Below are 6,443 nucleotides of genomic sequence, written 5' to 3'. Positions count from 1 at the left end.
AATTCAGCAGTTCAGAACCAGGATCAGAATATCTATCTTAGAGAAATCTGATGAGCTATGAAACTCTTTTTCACAGATGCCCAGCAGTTCACTTCCAGGAGGCAGATGCTATATGTTTATCTTTCCACGATTACTGACATTTGGGCACTGCCAGCCTGCTAGGAAGGGGTCAAGTTCTGACCCTGAAATAGAACCAGGGCCTCGGTCTGTGGTCCCAATGCTTCATCAGGCATGAGGCCCTGGGCTCAGGCAGGTAGCCTGAATCTTGGTAATAAAAGGCAGCGATAATGCACTTTATAAGGCTTTTTGACCATGGTGATGTTGCACACTTCTACAAAATGTTATTGAGTGTGACATCGTTTTGCTGCCGAGAAGGTAACGTTATTGCGCATTAAATACTTGCGGGAACAAACGTATGTTCACGATTTTTCTTGTTAGAACGTTTTCCAAATGTGCCGTTAATACGGACGCAGTTGGGAAGTTGAACCCCAGCGTGACGTGGAGCATGTTACCTCGTTTCAGCACCTGCCCTGCGACTGGGTCTATCGTGGACCCAGCTCGGTGTGCAGCACAGATCAATACGTGAGTCCAGGGACCCCAGGCCTTCATGGGATCATCGATTTGACTCCGTAGAGTTGCCATGGAAATGCCTATTCTTGAGCCCAGCCACTTTTTTTTTTATTTTACCACGTAAGGCCCACTGAGCTATATACAGCTTTTTTTCAGAAGCGACCTGGCCACATGATAGCTCAATGAAGTGTTTTATGTGGAAATGTATAGGAGCCAAATACTTTAAACGCGTGTTGATTCTAAATGTGGAGGGAAAAACCGGAGGACCCGGAGAATAATCCACACGACCACGGGGTGAGACCTGAAAATTCCAAATATACATGCGTTGGAGTCGGGATCAAAGATTCCCCCCATATAGCCTTAGACTGTAGGGACAAGCACTGTTAGTGAGAACCTATGAAGACCAGATCCGTACACGAGGGGGGTGGGTGGCCAGCACCACGCCTGGCCGCCTTTGTCTCCTCAGTGGCGATGTTTACACATTTCACCAGGTACTCATTTGAGGCCCAGGACCGGTTCAGATAACCGTCACTGGTGTTGGCTGTGCGAGAATCGAACACGGGTCGCCAGGTTCGTAACGTCGCACGCTAACTGGGATTGAACCCACGGCCTCCTGCATACCGGGCGAGGGAGTTAACATTTCGCCACCTGGGTGCCACCGCGTGTGTAAGCACCAGGCCAGCACGGTTTCCACTGGCCATCGAATGATACGTTGACGGAACTCGTGCAAGAAGTTGATGTTGGCTGAGTACATATGCAGTGGTGATAGCACAAAATAGGAAACCTGGACATTTAAATACAAAAGTTACAGGTCTCACATATGAAATCATAATTCAGTGTCCTGAATAAACACAATGTTGTGGGGTTTGCTTCATTGTGTGTTGTACATACATCTGCACACGTTAAAACCATAGTCCCAAGCTGTAGAGAAATTGTATTCATGTATTGCAGTGATTTTGCTTATGACGATGTTTTTGTTATAAATGTTGCTTAATTTATTACAGGCTGACACACTGGTTAAGTAAGGTTGTATATATTGTCCTATTTGCTTGAGACTCGTAATTTTGTTCAATCATGACGATTTTGCACAATGTATGTGCAGCAGCACCACATTATTGGTTCGGTGAGGTCATATGGGTCACGTAAATTGTCAAAAAACCATAGGTCGAGCAGGCAAATTTCCTTGCGTAAATGTTCCGAGTTAAAGTTTTCTTCTTGGGCAGATCTGTCCAGATAAGAGGGGAGGGTGGGGGTGCCAGCCTTGGGCCTTTCCAGCCTACACCGTGTCGGTCCACTGGGCCATGATTGTGATGGCTCGGTAATGGTGCAAATCTCATCTGTTTAAAGAGAAGCAACAATATTTCAGTGTTTTAACATTGCATGCTCACTTTGAAGATTGAAACATGTGCAGATAATGTATTAATTTAAACTAAAATTTGCAGCATTTGGCATTCCCAGTTACCTCCATGAACTATGTATATGTGCGAAACGAGGTTAATAGATCTGTAATTCTTCAAGTCTGAAAATTCTCGATCTGTCTCGTTTTACCTAAGATGTGTGTGGATTGGAAACAGGGACATTGACAAAGAAAATAAAACGCAGTCTAAAGCATGAACATGACAGAGAGAACCCAACATGGATTATAGAGCACGCACAGCTTTGACACATTAAGTTGAGAGAAGTAGACTTGGGCAATATATATTTAAGGGCTTACATCTTGAATCCTTGCCTCACTTGATGTAGCAAATCTGATTTTTTATTTTGTATTTTATTTTTATTAATTTTTATTTCATTTTTTACCTACGTGACTTTACCGAAAGAACCAAGAGTATAAGACTTGGGCAAAGACTTGTCACTGGAATGGATGATGGTTGGTGGTTGATGTTCAAGACGAATAACGGAGTGCCAACAAAAGGAGAGAACATTTCTGAGAGGACCTCAACAGCAGAGATGCAATAACGAAATTAGTTTTGTGTGCAGCAGGTAGATGGATAGTTGCATCGCGTGACAGATGGCGTGTCCTTCGGGAGGTCTTCATCCCGCAATGCATAGATTATGGCTGATGATGAATTAATACCGGGCGTCCCATAAGTCTGGAATCGTAGAGAAAAATAACGAATTCATATTTTTTTGTTTCTGAAGGCCCAATATGTATCTGCGTAAGGAAGTACGAATGCAGATAATTTCTACTAATAGGAAATCGGAGACGGGGGAGGTCCCTGTTGAATGTAACAGAATGCATTCAGACCACGAGCCAATAACACTGAGCTGTGTTAGCAAACGTGTTGCAAAGTTAAGGGAAACGCGATCCATACGGGATAAACCACACTGAACTTTTGAGGAAATCCACCGACGATGATACAGCCATTGGAGTTGTGTTTTAGGAACAATGGTGGACACATTGAGCACGTGCTGTGAATAAAAGCGTTATAATTGCCTTTTTGTATTCTTTTTCCTATGATTCCAGACTCATGAGACACCCTGTAGTTAACTGGGCAGCTGCACATTTTGAGAACACTTGTGATTGTAGCTTGGTGGATGTGCAAACAGAGCTCACCTCCCAACACGAATCATGTTTGCAAACATGTTTAACTCGTTTAAAAATTTCCATCCGAAAAAGTTTGACGAATTACTTTTTTTCGGGACCTTGTCTGTCGTGCAACAAGCGACACAACGCGAGCAATTTCCCTGAACGACATAAGTCTCTTCCATCTACACCTTCAGCACAACAAAGTGGTTCACATTGTAAGAGCATGTGTTCTTTTAAGATAACAGATTGGGCAGACATTGTTATTTTTTTTCCCTCTCCCTTGTGACAGGTACAGAAGATACATTTTATAATGTACTGTAAAATATACGTACAGCGTATGAAAACGCTATTCATCCTCGGTAAACTTTATTTTCCATACACGAGAATTCTTCCAAATTGAGTTTGTACTGGACTGTTCGTATAGCCACAGCAACAATTTTACCTTTTGCAGTATTTTAGCCAGACGGATGGATTGCCTTTGGCGTTCGGGCTATAGCTTCAGCTTCCAATGCACAGCGATGTCTTTCTGCCTGTCTGCTTGCATTTCTTGTTCGAATAGCCTAGTCGCTCGCAGAATAATTCAAACATGTCAAACTGATTTCACTTGACAAGATGTATCTGTTTTCGAAAGTTACTTCCTACTCTCCATCAGCAGAGCAATTAAAATTGTAATAAGCATCTTTTTAATGGGGCATTTATTTGCACAATGCTTTCTCTTCATCGTTTATATTTAAAAGCTGACTTGTTTTTGGAAACAAAAACAAATATTAACATTCTTAAAATAAAATGTTGATGTGCCAGCATGGCTGCATGTAATCCCTTGCTTCCTTTTTTCATACGCATGCTAAATAGACACACGATGCAATGCCCATTGACATCAACAGAGGGCATGCAAGGTTTTGGAGTCTTTCCCAGGATGTCATATCCCATAATTGGATTTTATCTTTCTAAAATACTGTCCTGTATATTACTATCATCATCATCATATCATGATCAGTCTGCTGCTGTATGAAGACCTCCCTAAGCTGTCACCATCCCTCACGATGCAGAAATCCACCTTGTACTTGCACAGCAGCTGATTCATCGTTCAGTCCATTGGCTGTCACCTCATTCGGCTTGACCTGCCCAAGCTCACCTTGCTTTCTTAGCAGAATGATGTATTTTATCTGCAGATGTTTTGTAATCCGTGGGGTTTTCTTTCTGGGTCTCAATGTAGAGTAATTCCAATAATGCATCTCCCTGTTCCTGGGTGCACTTTTCAGTTATAGTTTATTTTTTTCCATTAATGTTCATATTTTTTATACAAAATTCATAACTAAACATAATCATAGAACCAGCCGCTGGAACAATGGAGATCTATTTGAGTAATTTGACGATATGCTCAGAAATGAAGTTTCTCAACTGTGGAATAATGCCTCATTCATTATATTCAAATAGACACCTGAACTGACAAAGGACTCAAGCGCATACTACCACATGTATGCAAATAATTCACGAACATAATTGAGTACAGAATAATGAACATACCTGAGGCCAACCAACCATGTGATTTAGAAGAGGGGTTTCTATCATTTCCCACGTAACTATCATCAGATTTTGGGAAAAGATGGATGAATAGCAAATTGATTTGCCAGGTAAGGCCCACTGAGCTTTGTAGATCTTTTTCAGAAGTGACCTGGCCACAAATGATAGCACAACGGTGAGTGGCTTATGCGGAACTATATCAGCCAAATACTTTAAACGCGTGTTGATTCTAAATGTGGAGGGAAAAACCAGAGGTCCCGAAGAAAAATCCATGCGACCACGGGGAGAACATGCAAACACCATGCATACGGGCGTCGGGGTCAGGATTGAACCCACGTCCTGTACACCAGGCGAGGTAGTTAACATCTCACCACCGTCGCACCCCAATGTCATTGTCCGCCCTTTGTAGATTACGAATACACATTTGATTTGGTGGAAATTAATGCAGTCGAACAAGTTTTCGCAAATTAAGGCCGAAATTAAATACAAATATGATTTCTTTTTTAAAGAATTAAACGGCTTAAAGGGGATTGCAAGAAAAGGAATTTCAAAATACAGAGCAGATGGAGAATTAGGCAAGGAAATAATGCAATCGCCAATGTTATTCAGTGACAGTACTAGTTTTCTGAAAATTATTTTACAGAAATGAAGGCATGAATATAAATGTAGAGGATAATGTCGGATTTGCTGTTGACGCATTTCACAAACAATAGGTACCAATGGATGCTATTTACCAACGTTTAGTAACGTAGCGCGATATAGCCTTATCAGTCCAATAGCATTGATGCATTTACATTGGCATTGTCACCTTGTGAAAGGAACGAACAAGAAAGGGACAATTCCCTTCCATTCATGGAACCTCAAATTCCCCTTCCAACCAATTGTATTCAACTTTGTGCTCTCGGCATCACAAGGCGGTGTGCCCATTTTGAGCCCTTGCAGAGTGACGCGTCGCCCGTGTACCGTGGTGGAGCATGGTCTGTAGCCCCGTATTCGATTTAGCAAAAAGCGCATATGCACAGAAATACACAAACGTGCTTTATAATGGATTAGTGGGAAGTACCCGACGTTGCCCCGGTGAAAAAGACAGACACACACATCGACTAACACACACTTACAGACATTGACCCAAACACATCGACTTACACACACACACACATGGACTCACACACACAGACATCGACTTTAGATACACACACATGGAGTTACACACACATATCGACGTACACACATACAGTGACTCACACACACACATCGACTCAAACACACATACATAGACTCACACACACATCGACCTACACACACACATGGACTCACACACACACATAGACTTACACACACATCGGCTCACACATATGGACTTACACACATATATGGATTAACAAACACATGGACTCACACACATCGACGTACACACACACACATCAACTGACCCACATAGACACAAACACACATCGACTCGCATGAACATCGAGCCACACACACATCGGCTGACACGCAGACATATCGACTTACACACAGCGACTCGCACACACACGCATAGACTGACACACATGGACTTACACACACACTCACACACATCGACTTACACACACATGGACGCACACAGACATCGACTTACACCAACCCCCACACACACACATCGACTTGCACACAGACACACAGCGACTCTCACACACCAACTTTAGATACACACAAATGGAGTTACACACACATTTCGACGTACACGCATACAGCGACTCACACACACATCGACTCACACACACACATACATTGCCGTGGTGAGGCCTAGTCCCGTGCAGAGCCCCCGGCCTCGCCT

Source organism: Lampetra planeri, chromosome 16 (assembly GCF_965212315.1).
Source record: "Lampetra planeri chromosome 16, kcLamPlan1.2.h2, whole genome shotgun sequence".
Lineage (NCBI taxonomy): Eukaryota > Metazoa > Chordata > Hyperoartia > Petromyzontiformes > Petromyzontidae > Lampetra > Lampetra planeri.
Note: the sequence above shows the minus strand (reverse complement) of the source record.